At 42.6% G+C, this 22,052-nt stretch overlaps 1 protein-coding gene across 5 annotated transcripts in view; it reads left to right on the top strand.

The window, feature by feature from the left end:
* The window catches only part of ahdc1 (AT hook, DNA binding motif, containing 1), a 296,855-nt gene extending 276,035 nt beyond the window's left edge, over positions 1-20,820 (top strand). For 4 of the 5 annotated variants that reach the window (XR_011940848.1, XR_011940849.1, XR_011940850.1 and 1 more), the window contains 2 exons: positions 19,286-19,632; positions 20,038-20,820. The gene's annotated coding sequence lies outside the window, so the exon portion shown is untranslated. Of the gene's footprint in view, positions 1-19,285 lie in introns of all 5 variants that reach the window. The other variant, XM_072500577.1, reaches the window with a different exon arrangement.
* Positions 20,821-22,052: the final 1,232 nt, after the last annotated feature.

Below are 22,052 nucleotides of genomic sequence, written 5' to 3' on the forward strand. Positions count from 1 at the left end.
CAATTTGGTCGATCTGCCAAAATTTTCCGAAGCATGTCATCGATGACAGCATGATTTCTATGGTTACTATCGGTCATGCTGGTGTCCTTCTGTACTTCCTACAAACTTCACAGCGGTCACTAACCTGTTCTATCAGTTTAGTATAGTCGTTATCCCTTACCCCTGCATCCTTTAATAAATTTTTCAGCCTCCGAGGAAACGGATGTGCAAATTGCCTATGCAGTTTTAATACCACAAGCTTTTTATCAGCTAAAGTCCCATTTTCAACTGCCATTAAAACATCCTGAACCACTCTACTTGCAATATTATTTGTCAGTAATGGAATACAATAATGTCCCAACTGTGTAAATTGTAAGTCCACCGTCTTTCCAAAAACTGTTGCCTTATCCTGTTCCACATCCAGTTTCATGTGTGCTATCTTCATCGATGGTCTGCTCAGAAGCAAAGGTATCTCACTTGATACAACATCCGTGCTAATGAAATGATTCACTCCGGCAATATTGCAAGGGATCACCACTCTTTTCAGCGACTTCAGAGTATTATCATCCCCAAACCTGAAACTTGTGGAACTTTCAAATTCCTTAACCTTGTTACGATTTTCAGCATTCAAGGAGTCCAGGTAACATTTTAACCAGTCAATTCCACACACAGTCTATGTGCAGCCACGCCCAATACAGCACAGTTGAAGGATTCTGAAACCAACACCCTCATTACCGGTGTAAAACTGCTTGTCAATAGGACAATGCCTTCTTTCTGGTCACTATCTTTTTCCTCTTCTGACTCTTCCGTGTCATGTGTCACTTCAAACACTCTATCATAACGAGTTGGACAGTTGAAAGCATAATGGTATTGAGAGTCACATCGAAAACATCGATTTATCATGCCCCGTGAATTTCTTGGATTCATCTTCCTATTGTAGGTTCTAACTGGGTTTCTGTCTTCATAATTTCCTTGTCTCCGTCTGTCTATAGTCTTGAGCCCTGTTCGGTAGCCATACGATTTCACCATCCTGTTACTAGTGTATCTTCCATATTCTGCCTTATTGCAGGCTGACCTATTTGGGTCATCAGAGCCATCGGAATCGAATGTTTCCCCAGAAACTTTTGTAAAGCTTTTGTCATCTGTTCGAATAAGGTATCCTTATCAGTAAACTGAACTCCTGTCAAAACCAGGAGCCTATCCATGTTGCTCACTCTAGCACAGTCAAGTAATTTAAAGGCCAACACAGACTGTGGAAATTCCAGATTGTGTTTCTGCAGCCTTTTATATAGTCTGCCAAATTCCATTATATAGTCTTCCATGGAGATATCCTCCATTTTCCGGAACTTATCAAAATCCGACCATGCTTCATACGCACTTAACAAGTCATCTTTCTTATAAATCTTATCCATATAATGTAATAAAGCCTCCATAGATTTTTTTTCATAGAATTTTACAGTGCAGAAGGAGGCCATTCGGCCCATCGAGTCTGCACCGGCTCTTGGAAAGAGCGCCCAACCCAAGGTCAACACCTCCACCCTCTCCCCATAACCCAGTAAACCCCACCCAACACTAAGGGCAATTTTAGACACTAAGGGCAATTTACCATGGCCAAACCACCTAACCTGCACATCTTTGGACTGTGGGAGGAAACCGGAGCACCCGGAGGAAACCCACGCAGAGGATGTGCAGACTCCGCACAGACAGAGACCCAAGCCGGAATCGAACCTGGGACCCTGGCGCTGTGAAACAATTGTGCTATTCACAATGCTACCGTGCTGCCTTCTTCTGAGTCTAACTCTTCCAATTCCAGCTCAGAAAGCACTTTGTTTTGGATTTTACTGCCATATGGTAGAGAAAGAGCCAATGCCATACCTTGTTTTCTCTTTCCCAAAGCAGTTACTTAAGTCCACATAACTACTGCACTTCTCCATTGGTCGTACGATTCCCTTTCAGAAAATAAGGGAGGATAGTCATATCCAGCCATCCTTATCCTGGGTTCAGCCATGTATTTAATTATTTTTTTCCTTCTCACTCACTCCTTGGTTTGATCAGGAAAAGTTGTATCTTTCAAACCATCACATTTGCACAGCAACCATCCTCTGCTACCATTGTTAGACGTTTTAGTTGCTGTGAAATGAAGAGTCTAAAGTTCTTGTTCCTTTTCACCAAACACCATTTATTTAACTTCCACAGCCTCTGCACAAAACTCTTAACAACACGCCACCTGACAGAGGCCACCTGAAGCCCCTTTACATATCAGTGTCAATTAATGGATACTTAACATAAATGAGACAACTAATTGCAATGTCTCTTAACCCATTACTTAACATCAAAATGGGGTCACTGTGGGAAAATGTTTGGGAAGCACTGTTCTACAGTGTCATCTGCTTCAAGCTGTCAGGTCTGTTGCTGGATGGCCCTCCAGCTGCCTAAACTGTTATGTCAACCTGAGTTTCTGACATTTCTCCGGCGCTCCCAATCCAACATGACAAACTGACACGTCCACATGCACACTTGTTGCAGCTGTGCAATTTTTTGACTGTGATCACACGCTGAATTTATGTGATTTTATTGCAGTGGTGGTGGGCTTCCCTGTGCCTTTGACAAAGCATTTCCTTGGCCAGTTATTTGGGGCAGCAAGGGTGGGGCATTGCACATTGACTACCTTCATCCCTCCCTTCCCATTGGTGCTCAATGCAGATTCCTTTTCTCCTTCCTCCAGTGGTAATTTTCTGAGCTTTCCTGCTTGCTGCTTCCCCTCCACCCTCGGACCGCTAACCATTCTTGCTCCCACCCCAGGTATCTGTGCGTTGCACCCTCACTGAACTATTTGACAGTTTTTGCTATCAGTGCCTTTCTCCATCTATCCATGATAAAACCACCTATTATCATATTCCTGACTCTGATCCTGGGAGCTGGGATTGATATTATCAGCTACTTTGGTGACAGGAAAAGTTGAGAAACTTAAAAAAAATATATACAGGACTTTTTATGAGTTGTAAAAAGAAATGTAGGTTTATTTGCAAGGCTATAATACTCAGTTACCGTAGATCCCAACCGGGTCTCAATGGTCGGTACTGAACTGGTCGACCTTATTTCCAATATAGAAAGAGCTTCCCCGCCTTCTCAACAAGGGACCTCATACTCCGCAAGGGATATGGGGAAGACAATCATCCCCACCTTGTAAGACCCATGCGGTGGGTTATGACATCCCCCCCCCCCCACAAGGTCCAAAGGAGCTCCCGACGGTCATGAGTGAAGAGGATGATGCTGGACTCTGTTTGATACAGGCGGAACATCATGTATTCGAGGCGCCGGTTCTTATGACCATAGGCCAGAGTCTCTATGGTCTGTCTAGGTGGGGTGAGCTGCGTGGGACGGACCATGCCTTAGGGCACTCACCTCCATCCCCTGTAGTTCCTGCAGCCATGCTCAATGCTCTCACGGGATAAGGAGAGCTGTAGCGCTTACTGCAGATTCAGAGAGTGTTCTGTTGCTATCTTTTAGTGGCTATAAAGATGGTGGTTAATAAGGTCGCCTTTCTTCATCTTAATTATGAATATGCTTTTCGGAGTCGCCAGGTATTTCTTGATACCACCACAAGGTTCAACCGAATATCGATCAAAGAGCCAATACACCAGTTAGTTCAAAGTCAATGGTACTTTATTTACACACAGTATGGTTTACTCATGCTCAATAACACTACAGGCTAAACTATGTCACTAACACCTGTACTTAACTTCGGATACCCGCTTAGATCAGAGGAACAGTGGCCGTTGTTCGGATCTGAGCCTGTTGGGTTTGAAGAGGTAGCAGGAGTGTAGCTATGGTCGTCCGTCTGGTAGCGAGCGTTGAACTTGAACTTGCTTCTGGTGGTGCAGGTGGAGGGATCTCTCCAGTTGAGAGCCGAATCCAAGAGAGCGAACACATAGCGGGGTTATACTCGGGGGGGGGCTTTGCGCACTTTTAGGCGGGCCTTAAACTTGGTCCCAATCAATTGGGCAGCTTCTCGATCACCACCATCGATCTGAGCCAATAAAGGGGCGGGTGCCTTGATGGCTGGGCGTGGCTGTCGGCCTTGTCTTGTTTGTATCTTCTTGCTGAGGTAGTGGAGCCGGAATGTCTGGGACGGTATCGGCTACCTGAGCACTAGTCTTTAGTTTACCAGAGATGGGCCATCAATGTGCAAATCGGCCAAGAGTTTTGGTTCTGTCTGCAGTCTGTCTTCTAAATACACATTCAGGCTCTGTGCCTGCTTGTTACTTTACATTGTCCATTTTTCCCTGTATGCTCTGCGAGTGTCCATTTTATATGCTGAAAGTGGGCATCCCAGATGGCTACAGTTCAGTCAAGCGTTTTTGCTGCATCTCCACGTTTATGCCACAGACCAGACGATCTTGCAGCATCTCCGATAAAGCAGTACCATATTCACAGAATTCAGCAATTTGTCTTGGCTGGGTCACAAACTCGGTGACCGACTCACCCGGTGATCTTTCCACCGTGTTGAAACAATACTGCTGAGCAATAATGGGCGGCGGCGGGTTGAAATGCAGACCTACAAACGTCAATAGTTGATCGAAGGTGTGGGCATTGCCACCGGGTACATAAGACTTTGATTTATCTTGTATGGGCGCCAAAAGCGGTCAGCGAAATCACAGTCAGGTGGTCGTTCTTCGTGATGTTATTCGCACGAAAGAAATACCTCATCCGTCTGTGTATTGATTCCAGTTCTAGACCCCAGCATCAAACACGCCCGATTGCCTGAACAGAGGCGTGGCAAAAGAAAGAGGTTTCAACCTGGATCCACCGAGTCAGGGAGGTGGCTCAACCGACAGGGCTGCAGCGTCGACTGGAAACCAGTTTACTCCTCATCGGCAGTTTTATGAAAACACGGGGAGTCCACACTGAGCTGCAACAAAGAAACATTGGTTTATTTACAATTTTAAATACACAGCTGGTAGATCCCAACTGGGTCTTAACAGTCAGTGCTGAACTGGCCAACCTTGTATACAATATTGATAGAGCTTACCCCCTTAACAAGGGAGCTCGTACTCCGCAAGGGACACGAGGAAGACAATCATTCCCACCCTGTAAATTCTGTGCAGTGGATTATGACATGACCCTAGGGCATTATAAATAGAGACATAGAATACAAGCAAGGTAGTTCTAATAAACTAAACATTTGGGAGACAAGTATAATACATACACAAAGTGATGGAAAAGTGTTTCAGAAACTGTATGCTACATCCATTACTTGTGATCTCCAGTAGCACTTTTATTAACCTATATAAACAACAACTTGCATTTATATAGAACCTTTAGATGTAGTAAAATGTCCCAACGCACTTCATAGGGGCATCACCTATCAAAATTTAACAGTAAGCCACATCAGGGATATTAGGGCAGATGATCAAAAGCTTGGTGTTACGGAATATCTGTATTAAAGGAGGAGAGGGAGATAGTAAGGGAGTCATGTTTATATAGTGAACGTCAAAGCTTAGGATCTGCAAGTTTGACTACAGCAAGATTATTGTGTTCAGTTCTGAGCAGCAGAATATAGGGTTGATGTGAGAATCTTGGAGGACGCAGTTACTAGAATAGTACCAGGGATGAGGAGTTATGTGGAGGGACGAGAGAAGCTGCATTTGTTCTCCTTTGATTTACGAAGTTTGAAGAGACATTTAATAGAGGTGTTCAAAAATTTGAAAGGTTTTGATAGAGTAAATAAGGAGAAACTCATTTCACTGACAAGTGGGTTGATGAAAAGGGGTATAAGAATCACAGAAAAATACAGTGCAGAAAAGGTCCTACAAGTCTGCACCGCTGCATGAAAGAACCTGATCTGCCAATCGTAATCCCATTTGCCAGCACTTGGCCCATAGCCTTGAATGTTAAGTGCCAAGTGCTCATCCAGGTACTTTTTAAAGGCTGTAAGTCAACTCACCTCTACCACCCTCCCAGGCAGTGCGTTCCAGACCGTTACCATCCTCTGGGTAAAAAGGGTTTTCCTCAAATCCCCCCTGAATCTCCCACCCCTCACCTTGAACTTGTGTCCCCTCGTAACCGACCCTTCAACTAAGGGAAATAGCTGTTCCCTATCCTCCCTGTCCATGCTCCTCATAATCTTGTGCACCTCGATCAGGTCGGGCCTCAGTCTTCACTACTCCAGTGAAAACAACCCAAGCCTTTCCAACCTCTCTTCATAACTAAGATGTTCCATCCCAGGCAGCAGCCCGGTGAAACGCCTCTGCACCCGCTCCAGTATAATCACATCCTTCCTATAATGTGGCGACCAGAACTGCACACAGTACTGCACTGTGGCCTCACCAATGTTCTATCTAACTACAACAGGAGTTCCTTGCTTTTGTAATCTACACCACTATTGATAAAGGCAAGTGTACCATATGCCTTTTTCACCACCCTATTAATCTGCTCTTCTGCCTTCGGAGATCTATTTACAAACACGCCAAGGTCTCTTAGTTCCTCAGGACTTCCCAGTGTAGTGCCATTCATTGAATATTTCTTTGTCAAATTGCTCCTTTTCAGGTGTAACACCTTAAATTCCATCTGCCACTTTTCTGCCCATTTGAGCATCCCATTTATATCATCCTGTACCCAAGACTCTCAGCCTCACTGTTAACCACCTGGCCTATCTTTGTGTCATCTGCAAACTTACTGATCCTATCCCCAACATAGTCATCTAAAAATTTATATAAATGACGAATAATAGGGAACCCAGCACAGATCTCTGTGGTATGCCACTGACACTGGCTTCCAGTCACTAAAGCAGCCGTCGGTCATCACCCTCTGTTTCCTACAGGTCAGCCAGCTTTGAATCCACCTTATCAAGTTCCCCTGAATCCCATGTGCATGTACCTTCATCATAAGTCTCTCATGTGGGACCTTCTCAAATGCTTTGCTGAAATCCATGTAAACCACATCAACTGCACTACCCTCATCTACACATTTAGTCACGTGCTCAAAAAATTCAATCAAATTTGTTTGGCTTGACCTCCCTCTGACAAAGCCATGCTGACTATTCCTGATTAAACCGTGCCTCTCCAAGTGGAGATAGATTCACTCCTTCAGAATTTTCTCCATTAGTTTCCCCACCACTGACATGAGACTCACTGGCCTGTAGATGCCTGGCTTATCCCTACAGCCTTTCTGAAATAGTGGGACCACATTTGCAGTTCTCCAGTCCTCTGGAACCTCTCCAATGGCCAGAAAGAATTAAAAATTTGGATCAAAGCCTCTGCAATCTCCTCCCTCGCCTCCCACAGCAACCTGGGACACAATTCGTTTGGACTTGGAGATTTCTCCATTTTAAAGCCTGCCAACACCACCAATACCATGTCCCTCCCTTTGACAACTTGCTCAATAACCTCGCAGTCCCACTCCCCGAGTTCCATATCTGCCTCCTCATTCTCTTGGGTGAAGACAGATGTGAAATATTCATTTAACACCCTACAAATATCCTCTGGTCCACCCACAGATCCCCCCCCCCCCCCTAGTTCCTAATGAGCCCTACATTTTCCCTAGTTATCCTCTTAGCAGGACAGACGAGGGGGATTATTTTATGCAGTGAATTATGATGCTCTGGAATGCACTGCCTGAGAGGGTGGTGGAAGCAGATTCAGTAATAACGTAGCAAAGATTTTGATAAATATTTGAACAGGAAAGATTTTCAGGGCTATGGCAAGGGGTAAGGCGTGTTGTGTACCTCTTTCAATGAGCTGGCACAGGTACGATGAACTGAATGATTTTTTTTTTTACATTGCATTAAATCCTGAAAAGTAAAATGGGATGGGCAACAAATGCACTTGCTACAGTGCTCACATCTTATGAAAGAATTTTAAAAGGTGCTGTATGTGCTCAAAAATTATGGGCAGGATTCTTCGTTCCCCGACACAGATTTCGTAATCGTTGATCGGGCGGAGAATCCCTTTTGACGCTGAAATCGGGGGCAGCGCCTGTTTGACACCGGTTTTGTATGCACCGCCCCCTCTGAAATTGTGGCGCGCACCGCACGCTGTTGGGACGGCCTCAGCGAATCTCCTGAAAGCCCTCCCCTGATGCTCCGTCCCTGATGCGGCGTGGCGGCTGCGAACTGTGTCCAGTGCCGCCGCAGTCGGGCGGGGGAGGCGAGTGCCATTCTGATGGCCAGGGGTCTTCCACGATGGCTGGGGGGGACAGGTGGGGGGTGGCCAGGGGACACTGTCTGGCAGGTCGGATCCGCACACAGCCGGCGCCATGTTTTACGACGCGACTACTGCAGGTCGTCACCATGCGCGGGCACAGACCCGGCCATTCTCTGGACGTTTATTTCATGGAGGCCAGGAGTTTTATGTGGCGCGGCTGCTAGCCCCTCATTGGTCACAGGATCAATGTGGGGCGCCGCCGATTGTTTCCACGTAAAACGCCACAGATCCTCCACACATCCTCGGAATCGGAGAATCTGGCCCTATATCCAGTTCTCTTTCATAAGCACAGACATGCCTGTCACACCTTTTACAGCAATACCCCATAGACCCCATTAGTTATTTGTATTCACGAAGAACTACTTTCTAATACTCCCACTCTAAGCAACCCTCATCCTCAATGATCTCAACCTCTGTTACCACTATTCCAATACTTTCACATTCTAAAAATAGCCGCAAAATGTGACCATACTCCAAATCGTAACTCCCATTAGACAGACATGTGCCCTCGTAAATAACTTCACACCTATTCCCAACCACGCCTACACTCTTGCATCACCCTTACAACAGTACTAAAACTACATCGCCTCCCTCTTATATACCCAAAAATATTTATTTTCAGTCATTGCCATTTGAGATGTACTGCCAAGAAATGTGGCAACCTTGAAGTCAATACAGCTTTTTAAGAGAGCTGAACAAGTTCCTGAGAGAATTTTCAATCAATGGCACGGTGGTGCAGTGGTTAGCACTGCTGTCTCATGGCACCGTGGACCTATGTTCGATCCCGGCCCGGGTCACTGTCCGTTTGGAGTTTGCACATTCTCCCCGTGTCTGTGTGGGTCTCTCCTCTTTCCCCCCCCCCCCCCTCCTCCCCCCCCCCTCTTTCCCCCCCCCTCCCCCCTCCCCACACACACACACAACCCAAACATGTGCAGGGTAGGTGGATTGGCCATGCTAAATTGCCCCCAATTGGAAAAGAAATTGGGTACTCTAAATTTATAAAAAAAATAATAATTTTAAAAATAAATAATTTTAAATCAAATAAGCTGTTAATTGTGATTTTGATGATTCGTGGCAATTATGGAATCAATGGCCTTGACATTAACCAGCTTATAATTTGATTCCTGCTGCAGAGGTCTGCTTGTACTTGGGATGAAAACATCTGTAGTCACACAATGATCAGAAGAATTTAGTCCAATTTAAAATGAGCCATTGCAAATTGCAATACACTACCGGAACGGCAGTGGATGTACTGCTGGGAAAACCTTGCATGGTTCCAAATATTTCTGAATTCAACTGCTCTTATATTTAAAGGCAAAATTTGCACTCAACAGAAGGGTAACAAAGACAGCGGGACTCCAATTCCAGCAGCAGCCTTTAACTACACCTATATGGTGGCAATAACACAGAGTGTGGCTGTAGAAGGTGAAGATTTACAAAATGTTGGAGGATCACTTTCTCCAAGGTATGTACTGTCTTCATCTTGTGTTCTCCTGTTGCAGGAGTGTGTCCGAACACTGTACACAAGTTCCGTAGTAAATGTATTGAAAATTTATACTTGAGTGCTAATAATGTCCCATCTGCTCTCTTTACAGAGCGTGGGGAATCTAATGCTTCATGGTACAGCACCAAACATCATTACCCACGCTTGGATCATGCAGAAACTCAGATGGACATTGTTTAGTAATGAAGATGGGGCTGCATAATGTTACTGGCATTGTAGGCTGAGTAGAGATGTCAGTCATTAAGAATTCAGGGTAGAAGTCTGGCAAAGCTCCATGTCAATTGCACCAAGTTATGGATCAATGTTCAAAGTGTCACAGTGGCATCCCTGCTCATGCCCCTGTTAAATTGCACCAGGATTACTTTGATCTAATTGGACCACATTTGCTTCAGGTGAGCATCTCATCTGCTTGCAAAATCCTGCAGGGTAATATTGAAAATAGTCAGGATCTGAGTGGGTAAGGTACGTGCTGATTTTTAGCTGCCCATTTGCCAAGTTTCCACTAGGAATGTGGAATTAAAATCAATCTGAAGTTATGAAGAAGCCGAGTTCTGAAGAAGAGTCATATTGGACTTGAAACTTTAAATCTGTTCTCACTCCACAGATACTGCCAGACCTGCTGAGCACTTGATAACAGCAAATTACTGTGGATGCTGGAATCTGAAACCATATCTCAGCAGGTCTGGAAGCATCTGTATGGAGAGAAAAGACCTAACGTTTCGAGTCCAGCTGACCCTTGTCCAGATGACAAAGGGGTCACCTGGACTCGAAACGTTAGCTCATTTCTCTCCCTACAGATGCTGCCAGACCTGCTGAGATTTTCCAGCATTTTCTCTTTGGCCTGCAGAGCACTTCCTGTGTGGATTTCAGATCTGCAGCATTGTAATTTTTATTAAAATCAATCCTACTGTATACAATGTAATTCCCTGCCCTTAAATCAGGACAATTTTTTCTCCTTCACTCCTCTCAAAGCATACAAGCACTACTCTCGCTCTCCATTTAACCTGGAACTCCTCTTCCCCTTCAAACCTAATTCAAATTTGAACTTGTTTTTTTAAATTGCAAGTGGAATTCCTCACCTCCCCCAGTTAAAGCTGTAACTCCTGTCATTTAAATTGGTATTGTTGGGGCAGCACGATGGTGCAGTGGCTAGCACTGCTGTCTCACGGCATCAAGGTCCCAGGTTCAATCCCAGCTCTGGGTCAATGTCCGTGTGGAGTTTGCACATTCTCCCCGTGTTTGCATGGGTTTCGCCCCCACAACCCAAAGATGTGCAGGATAGGTGGATTGGTCATGCTGAATTGCCCCTTAATTGGAAAAAATGAATTGGGTACTCTAAATTTTTTTTTTTAAAGAAACACCTCAGCTTGATCTAGTACTCTTCCCCCCTTTAATTTGTACTCGCGCTTCCTCCCTCTCTGTGCCCCCCCCCCCCCCCCCCAAAAACAAATAAAATAGCCATTTTCCAGTTCTGGAATCCTTCTTTCTCCTCACCCCAAAATGATACTTCATTACTTCATTTGCATCTTTACAGCCTTTCCTTTCAACACTTATGCCTTTCCCTTCAACACAGCTCTCAGGTCTTGTGTAGTGATTCTAGCTACTGGATGTTGTAGATGTAAACTTCTGTCCTTGTGACAATATGCAGGAACCAGAATCATGGAGCCCATTAGTAGTTGGGCTCCAATGGTGAGAGAGGCAGGTGTTGACATTGAGATGGGATCCACAAATCTCTCTACTAATGGTTATTAAGTAAGAGGGATTTGAAGAGCCCTCTTTTAAATATTGAGGCTCATAATTTCAGCCATTCTGCGCCACCGGCAAAATAAAAAGCTCCATGCATTGCCTCAGAGTAATGAATCCACATCAATATTTCTGACATTTCTGGTAGACCTATCAGAGTTATTCCAAGATACAAAGACTGGGTCTTCTGAATCACAGGTAACTCCTGAATTGGCTCAGCAACAAGCCACCACTATTACACCTTCTGCAGCAAAACATGTGTAAAGGTGACATTGATAAATATATGAACCACAAGACACAAATACCAAAGAAAAAACAGGATAGATTAACAGCACGTGCACTTTTTCACTGAATAGAATTATATCTCTTTGTACAGGAAGCTATTTTTTCAAACAGAGACCAAACTGAAAATATCAGGAGGGCAAAAAGGGGACATGAAATTGCTTTGGCAAATAATGCAAAGGAGAATCCAAAGAGCTTCTACAGATGCATAAAGGGAAAAAGAGTAACTAGGGACAGAGTAGGGCCTCTTAAGGATCAACAAGGACATCTATGTGCAGAGCCACAAGAGTTGGGTGAGATCCTGAATGAATATTTCTCATCGGTATTCACAGTGGAGAAAGGCATGGATGTTAGGAAACTAAGGGAAATAAATAGTGATGTCTTGAGAAGTGTGCATATTACAGAGGAGGAGGTGCTGGAAGTCTTAAAGCGCATCAAGGTAGATAAATCCCCGGGACCTGATGAAATGTATCCCAGGATGTTGTGGGAGGCTAGGGAGGAAATTGCGGGTCCCCTAACAGAGATATTTGAATCATCAGCAGCCACAGGTGAGGTGCCTGAAGATTGGAGAGTGGCGAATGTTGTGCCCTTGTTTAAGAAGGGCAGCAGGGAAAAGCCTGGGAACTACAGACCGGTGAGCCTAACGTCTGTAGTAGGTAAGTTGCTAGAAGGTATTCTGAGAGACAGGATCTACAAGCATTTAGAGAGGCAAGGACTGATTCGGGGCAGTCAGCATGGCTTTGTGCGTGGAAAATCATGTCTCACAAATTTGATTGAGTTTTTTGAGGGGGTGACCAAGAAGGTAGATGAGGGCAGTGCAGTAGACGTTGTCTACATGGACTTTAGCAAAGCCTTTGACAAGGTACCACATGGTAGGTTGTTGCAGAAGGTTAAAGCTCACGGGATCCAGGGTGAGGTTGCCAATTGGATTCAAAATTGGCTGGACGACAGAAGACAGAGGGTGGTTGTAGAGGGTTGTTTTTCAAACTGGAGGCCTGTGACCAGTGGTGTGCCTCAGGGATCGGTGCTGGGTCCACTGTTATTTGTGATTTATATTAATGATTTGGATGAGAATTTAGGAGGCATGGTTAGTAAGTTTGCAGATGACACCAAGATTGGTGGCACAGTGGATAGTGAAGAAGGTTATCTAGGATTGCAACAGGATCTTGATCAATTAGGTCAGTGGGCCGACGAATGGCAGATGGAGTTTAATTTAGATAAATGTGAGGTGATGCATTTTGGCAGATCAAATCAGGCCAGGACCTACTCAGTTAATGGTATGGCGTTGGGGAGAGTTATAGAACAAAGAGATCTAGGAGTACAGGTTCATAGCTCCTTGAAGGTGGAGTCGCAGGTGGACAGGGTGGTGAAGAAGGCATTCGGCATGCTTGGTTTCATTGGTCAGAACATTGAATACAGGAGTTGGGACGTCTTGTTGAAGTTGTACAAGACATTGGTACGGCCATACTTGGAATACTGTGTGCAGTTCTGGTCACCCTATTATAGAAAGGATATTATTAAACTAGAAAGAGTGCAGAAAAGATTTACTAGGATGTTACCGGGACTTGATGGTTTGAGTTATAAGGAGAGGCTGGATAGACTGGGACTTTTTTCCCTGGAGCGTAGGAGGCTTAGGGGTGATCTTATAGAGGTCTATAAAATAATGAGGGGCATAGATAAGGTAGATAGTCAACATCTTTTCCCAAAGGTAGGGGAGTCTAAAACTAGAGGGCATAGGTTTAAGGTGAGAGGGGAGAGATTCAGAAGGGCCCAGAGGGGCAATTTCTTCACTCAGAGGGTAGTGAGTGTCTGGAATGTGCTGCCAGAGGTAGTAGTAGAGGTGGGTACAATTGTGTCTTTTAAAAAGCATTTAGATAGTTGCATGGGTAAGATGGGTATAGAGGGTTATGGGCCAAGTGCGGGCAACTGGGACTAGCTTAATGGTAAAAACTGGGCGGCATGGACTGGTTGGGCCGAAGGGCCTGTTTCCATGCTGTAAACTTCTATGATTCTATGTAATTCTTCAGCAAAATTAAACCGGAAAATCAACTAGCAGTTTCCAGTTTATCAATGTACCGAACATAGTGGCAGCTGTCAGAACGCACAAAGTTCTGGGAAATGGTCTTGATTTCCTCTTGTACTTTTCTTCCTCAGCTCATCTATTAGTGGTTCCTGCACAATGTTATCCTCCTGGATTTCCACACCTGGGTTATACCCCTCTTCCAAGTCTGTGATGAGGCCTCTATCCATGTATAATATTGCACAAATTATCCATACTATGATAGGTTTAGCTTCACTGGATTAGATTGCAGGTTTCTCCACTGCCACAAGCAGTCCAGACACCAGAAGCTGCATCTAATCTCAGTTTGGGTATGGGGATTGTGCACAAAAGCATTATTGCCCATGGTTGCACTGTATCACTTGTATTTTCTGGGAGCAAGATGATTTGACTGCTTCAGAATAAATGCATGCTCCCCAGGAAATATGTCTTGATGTGCATTGCGTTTTGGTAATGGACAGATATTTGCGTATTGGAATAATATCCTTTACTATTGATAAAGATGCTGCATAATTGTTTGGTGCATAAATGGCTTCATTCATACACTCACTGACACCCTTTACTTGTGGTTGCAAAGTAGTAAATTCACTACTATTACTTGCTAAATTGTCATGCAGTGGATGTATGGTGCAACAGAACTTCAGTTCCTTAATTTAACATTGGATATAAATTTCAGGGAATTTTTGTAAATATATTATTGCAGCGGTGCAATACTTGAAAGTAGTGACAAAATCGAGGAAAAACCTATTGCTGTATTGCACCTACCTTGTTTCAGATCACTCAGATTTTTTTAAATTGTGCTTCACACAGAGGATAATATGGCCTTTAGTGTTTTGTTCCCCACATAAATCTTACCAGTTTCATTGCTTTGTGGTAACTGTAAAAGATGGCACCTGAATTTCTTCCATTTTTGTTTGATTTCTAACCCACTTGTTACTGGGCAATGTCTGTTGAGCTTAATTTTTTCTGATTATCATGGAACTTTCTAACTAAACCGTTGCTGTATTTCAATTGATACCTGCTTAAAGTTACAATGGAAGCCCATTTTAGGAATGACAACAAAACCTGAATTGTCCATCTTGCAGAGAATTAACTTACTATTACAAGTCAAAATTATCTTGATGACAGTTTTTAGAAGTACTTGCCATTTCAAAATCAAGATTTATGGGCTGTTTTTGTTTTGACAATAAATTAAATCAACAAACACCTAAACACTCCTTATTAAAATTAATGCTGTACTGTTGTCCATAATATCCTCTTAACACAGCAAGATGTCTCACAAATAAAATGCCTGATTGTGGTTTGATGAGATACAGCATGGTTATCAAGATGCTTAATTGATCAAGGAAAACTGACCATGTAATTTTACTGTGGCAATGAAATATATTCTATGTCTGTGTGGTATAAAACCAATTAATAGAAAATGATGTATTCTAAAAGTATTACCTTCATGGATGGAAAGCTGAAACTGCTTCATAATTCAGCATTAAAGAGGAGAAGGCCATTATAATACTGTCAATATTTATCCAGGCAATGAGTTCCTAGTTTTTCCTGGATGATCAGGGAGGGGCACCACATATACAAGAGAATAAATCAACCTGTGTATTGATGAAGACCTGAGATTAAACGATTGATCTTTCTCGTAGCCTTTAATAAGGCTACCTTGGTCATTGTAAGTGCAAAAAAGTGAATTCAGGGAAATAGAACTAAAACAAGTTATTAAATGTACTGTAACAACATTGGTGAAGCTAAATTAGTAAATTATGTTGCTATACTGAAGATGTAATATTTTCATATCTATCATTCATTTATAATGTCTCTGCAAGGAAATTTGTATTCTGGCATTTATTTCCTCCTTCCATGTATTTTCGTTTAAGCTGACGTGCTTATTTCAGAACCAATGCAAAATGACTTTTTCAGTAAATTATAACTAGATATACCACCATATTCTAGCCACTTAAATGAACTTTCTTCCACTCTGTGGAGCCGAAAACAACTTTAACAGATTTTCCAAAGTGCTCGAATCAATAACATAGCAATTTTGGTTTAAATCGTGATAAAGTACAGCTTTGTTGTTGACAGTTAAAATTGGACATTGGAGGAATTATTTAACATGATGTTGGCAGTGATGTTGGGCTCTACAGAGCTCAGGGTATATTTTTGGAACCAAGGAAATGTTATTGGAAAACTGCTGGGTAGAAGCGATTGTAAGTTAACGTGCCTATAATCATGGTGGGAGGAGAGACGGAAATTAACACAAGATGAATAAATAAATGTAAGCGTTGACTTGTGACTTGAGCCCTAAAGCAGTTCCAGACCATTTGGATTGAACAGTTCACATGCATACAGTGTTCCTTTGCAGGATGGGAGTTATTAAACTTTTCAGTTTAATTGTGTCAATATATTCATGTGAAATATTTATGTTAAAATTATTGTAATCTGTGGCTCAGTGAGTAGCATTTTCACTTCTGAGACAGAACGTTCCAGGTTCAAGTCCTACTCCAGGACTTGAGTATAAAAACCAAGGTTGCTATTCCAGTGCATTATTGAGAAAACACTGCAGTGCCGGTGGTGTTGTCCTTCATTAGCACAGTGGTTAACACTGTTGCTGCACAGCATCAGGGCCCCGGGTTCGATTCCAGGCTTGGGTCACTGTCTGTGCGGAGTCTGCACGTTCTCCCTGTGTCTCCGTGGGTTTCCTCCAGGTGGTTCGGTTTCCTCCAGCTGCTCTGGTTTCCTCCCACAAGTCCCATAAGACGTGCTTGTTAGGTGAATTGGACATTCTGAATTCTCCCTCAGTGAACCCAAACAGGCGCCATAGTGTGGCGACTAGGGGATTTTCATAATAACTTCATTGCAGTGTTCATGTAAGCCTATTTGTGACACTAATAATAATTAGCTACTAAAAAAGCCATAAAGGATAGAATGGACGGTAAGGGCGGTGGTGTAGCTTTGTTGTTTAAGGATGGCATCCAGGCAATAGTAAGGGATGATATTGGTGCTATGGAGGACAAGGTTGAATCAATTTGGGTGGAAATCAGAAATAGTAAGGCGAAAAGGTCACTGATAGGAGTAGTCTATAGGCCACCAAATAGTAACAGGATGGTAGGGCAGGCAATAAGCAAAGAAATAACGGATGCATGTAGAAATGGTACAGCGGTTATCATGGGAGATTTTAATCTGCATATCGATTGGTTTAACCAGGTTGGTAAAGGCAGCCTTGAGGAGGAGTTGTTAGAATGTGCCCGGGATAATTTCCTGGAACAGTATGTAATGGAACCTACAAGGGAACAAGCGGTCCTAGATCTGGTCCTGTGTAATGAGGCAGGATTCATTAATGATCTCATAGTTCGGGATCCTCTGTGAAGGAGCGACCACAATATGGCGGAATTTAAAATACAGTTGGAGGATGATGAGGTAAAATCAAACACTAGTGTTTTGTGCTTAAACAAAGGCGATTACAATGGGATGAGAGAAGAACTAGCTACGGTAGACTGGGAGCAAAGACTTCATGGTGAAGCAGTTGAGGAACAGTGGAGAACCTTCCGAGCGATCTTTCACAGTGTTCAGAAAAGGTTCATACCGACAAAAAAGAAAGACGGTAGAAAGGGGAAAAATTGACCGTGGATATCTAAGGAGGTGAGGGAGAGTATCAAATTGAAGGAAAAAACATACAAAGCGTCAAAAATTAGTTGGAGACCAGAGGACTGGGAAGTCTTTAGGGGACAACAGAAAGTTACTAAAAAAAAGCCAAAAAGAAGAGTAAGGTAGACTATGAAAGTAAACTGGCTCAGAACATAAAAGCAGATAGTAAAAGCTTCTACAAATATAAAAGACAAAAAAGAGTGGCTAAGGTAAATATTGGTCCTTTGGAAGATGGGAAGGGAGATTTAATAATAGGAGACGGGGAAATGGCTGAGGAGCTGAACAGGTTTTTTGGGTCAGTCTTCACAGTGGAGGACACAAATAACATGCCAGTGACTGATGGAAATAAGGATATGATAGGTGAGGACCTTGAGATGATTGTAATCACTAAGGAGGCAGTATTGGGCAAGCTAGTAAATGGGTGTTTCTCTGGTTGGCAACCTGTAACTAGTGGGGTCCCTCAAGGATCAGTGTTGGGCCCGCAGTTGTTCACAATTTACATCGACGATTTGGAGTTGGGGACCAAGTGCAATGTGGCAAAGTTTGCAGACGACACTAAGATGAGTGGTAAAGCAAAAAGGGCAGAGGATACCGGAAGTCTGCAGAAGGATTTGGATAGGTTAGGTGAATGGGCTAGGGTCTGGCAGATGGAATTCAATGTTGCCAAGTGTGAGGCTATCCATTTTGGGAGGAATAACAGCAGAATGGATTATTATTTAAACGGTAAGATGTTAAAACATGCTGCTGTGCAGAGGGACCTGGGTGTGCTGGTGCACGAGTCGCAAAATGTTGGTGTGCAGGTGCAACAGGTGATTAAGAAGGCTAATCGAGTTTTGTCTTTCATTGCTAGAGGGATGGAGTTCAAGACTAGGGAGGCTATGCTGCAATTGTATAAGGTGTTGTGAGGCCACATCTGGAGTATTGTGTTCAGTTTTGGTCTCCTTACCTGAGAAAGGACCTATTGGCACTGGAGGGAGTGCAGAGGAGATTCACTAGGTTGATCCCAGAGTTGAGGGGATTAGATTATGACGAGAGGTTGAGTAGACTGGGACTGTACTCATTGGAGTTTAGAAGGATGCGGGGGGATCTTATTGAAACATAAAATTATGAAGGAATTAGATAGGATAGATGCGGGCAGGTTGTTTCCACTGGTCGGGGAAAGCAGAACTACGGGGCATAGCCTCAAAATAAGGGGAAGTAGATTTAGGAGGGAGTGTAGGAGGAAGTTCTTCACCCAAAGGGTTGTGAATCTCTGGAATTCCTTGCCCAGTGAAGCAGTTGAGGCTCCTCCTTTAAACGTTTTTAAGAAAAAGATAGATGCCTTTCTAAAGAATAAAGGGATTCGGGGATATGGTGTATGGGCTGGAGAGTGGAGCTGAGTCCACAAAGATCAGCCATGATCTCATTAAATGGCGGAGCAGGCTCGAGGGGCCAGATGGCCTACTCCTGTTCCTAGTTCTTCTTATTATTAAATTAAACCAAGGCCCAATCTGTCCCCACAGGTGGGCATAAAGGATCCCATGGTACAATTTCAAAGAAGAACAGGGGAATTCTCCCTGGTGTTCTGGCCAATATTTATCCCTCAATTCATATTACAAAAACAGGTCATCTGGTAATTATTACATTGTTGTATGTGGAGCTTGCTGTGCGCAAATTGGCTGCTGCATTTCAGAAGTGCTTCATTGACTGCAGAGCACTTTGCGACACCCAGATATATAACTGCAAGTCTGGTTGTCGTTTTTACATTTATCCTATTATTGTTAGAGTGGAATGTAACATTAAACGTATACAATTTCTGAAATCTATAAGCTTGCTATTTTTTCCTGTCATGGGACACTGTGCTGTACACTAAAATCATTAATTTTTCAGGATGATTGGATCAAGAGTTTTGTGGAGCAATTAGGAATGCACATAGTCTGCATGAATTCATTGGAGAGTTTTGTTGTGAACTGACTTATTCAGGAAACCTGCATTTCGGCTTTAAAGAGGACTAATATGGACTCCTGCAGAGACAATCACAAAGAATTGTGGGAAGGTGAGCAGAAGTATGCAGACAGAGGAATTGCACTTTGAGAACTGCAGTGAAGAAGCTGTTGCTCTATTCACATTTGAAAAAATATGAAAAACTGGCTGCAAAATGCTGACTCTTCTCTCATACACAATCCATCTTTTAGACAGCTACAAAAATGAGATTCTTGGATGCACTTATTCAGCTGGTACGTATAATGTTTGTACAGTGTAAATATAACTTCTGATTTTGTGATCTTTCATTTTAATGCTTTCAAAACAGTATGGTTCCTCTTTCAAAATTTAAAAGTGCACTGTATAAAGCTTTCTGATATGTATTCCATTTAAGGTACTGTCAAATTGTCACCAACATTTTTTTTTGCTAAAATGCCATTCCTCATTGTCTCTAGAGCTTATTTTTTTTACCACAAAGTACCAGTGAGCTTGCTGTCTCTAAGTTAGAAGTTCTAAATGCCACTTAAAAGGTTTGTACTTAACCTGGGTACTTGATGGGAAAAATAAATTGCACAGTACATTTTTGATGACAGCAGTGGCAAAATTAAGGATAATTAGGGAAAAGAATCACACTAATTCTTCACTCATTTTTCCTTCAGAGTACAAGACCCGCACAAGAAACATGGTACTGATATGCCATACAGTGTGTATTTTGGCAGCTCTATAATTGCTTGGAGTCAGCAAAGATCGCTGAAATTGCAATGCTGTCAACAGCTCTTGATCCATTTTTTTCACCTCATTATGCAGTGACAATACATGTTGTGTTATTATAAATACATATGTTTTTTTTAAGACTAAAATGTACAGTTTTTATAAACAGTATTTAACCAAGGATGGAGTAGATGTGTCATCAGGGCACCAGCAGTTCATGTTACTGTACAAATGTATCTGTAAATTCTTTATATCGATATAGCTAGTGCTTCAAATATGCACTGAAATGTTTGCCTGGGGAATGACAGAAAAGGTTATAACGTATTTAATGTATATAATGTTTTATTTAAGATGTGTTTTTATTGTATTCTGTACCTACCTGTAGTGATTGTTGTGCGGTTGCAAGGTTGGTTTTTAGCACATTTTTTTGCCTTCATGCAGTGTGCACCCAAAGATATATCTTTGTAAAACAATTTCGTATGGACTTTTTATTTGTAAGATGCAGTATTATGATGAATTTCGGAGTACAGATGATAATAAGCTCAGGGAGTCATTTCTGTTGACTTGCCTGATTTGATCTGTTTATTGAGTGGTTTGTGTGAAAAATATGAACATTTTTAACCATTTTTTAAACAAATCGTCTTCACATTATGTGTTCTTGAAGTTGTACTCGGTGACTGCCTGATTGTGTTTAGTTCAGCCCACATAAAATACAGACCAGCATTACCATAGATGAGCTTTTCTCCTTGCTTCACCCCTTCTTCCCTTGTCTTTCCAAGATTTACATTTTTGCTCATACGCACAATAAATTACATTCATACACAGCTCTCTACAGACAGTATCCAAGACAAGAATCACATCTTTCTCCAGTGATTGGAACACAACTTATATTTACCTATGTTAGAATCATCAAGTGTGGAATGTCAGGTGTGGACAATTGCTGCTGTCACTGAACTTATACATGGTCTTTATCACTTAAACCATTATAGCTGTCCTGGTCTACTTATGAGGAAGGATGATCATCATTCACTATCTAGTGTGGTTGCTGATTGCCATATGTCATTGATTCCATCTGCAATTCGAAAAAAAGACCTCAATTCTCCAGAGTCCTATCAAAATGTTTGCTGGAGTCAAATTATTCCCTTCAGGGCTTTCCATGGTTGACAGGTAGATATTTTGCAGCTCGTTTGGTCAGTTCTGCTTAACAGGATTCTTAATTTTGGAGGTTGGTGACCCCTTTGTCAGGCTCTGAGCTGGAAATCCGAAGTCCTGAGCCCTGTGCTGACAGAGGCTCAGCTGCTGGAACATTTTGGAGGTTGTTTTTATTCTCTGTTGTGCTGATTTATAAATTGTAGTATCTCTGTGCCACTCTGGCTGACTAAAGAAATGAATTCTAGCTGATTGTAAAGATGATAACTTTTACATGGTCATGTTACTTAGTATACTATAGTGCATTGTGCAGGTGCTTCCCATGGCAGTAAATCATTGGTATGTAGAAAGTTACATTTTAGCCATTCTCCAGCCATGGACTCTGTACCTCTTGCTAATAACTTGATGTTTCTCAACAAAATGAGATGACAGGGAAAATGGTCTTTTGCTCAGCTCTTAGAGTTACACCTCTGATACGCCCATTGATCTAGCTTCAAAGTGGTACATCAGCAAATAAAATAAATGAGAAGACATGAGTAATTTGCCACCTAAGTCCATCGGATAATCATTTTAAAGGCAAAAAATGTATCCTTATTTCGTTAATTGATAACCAGGTTCCAGCCTTGGCTTAATGAGACCAATCTTTTCTCCAAATCAGAAAATTGAAACTTAATCCAGAGATTTAAACATGTGATCTAAACTGACCATTCCGTTTGTTACTGTTGGAGTGTAACACTGCCAGAGCTTATCTTTTGGGTGAAACGTTAAACCAAGGACTCATTTGCCATTTCAGATGGATGTAGAAGATCCCACA

The sequence above is a fragment of the Scyliorhinus torazame genome, chromosome 1, assembly GCF_047496885.1.
Source record: "Scyliorhinus torazame isolate Kashiwa2021f chromosome 1, sScyTor2.1, whole genome shotgun sequence".
NCBI lineage: Eukaryota > Metazoa > Chordata > Chondrichthyes > Carcharhiniformes > Scyliorhinidae > Scyliorhinus > Scyliorhinus torazame.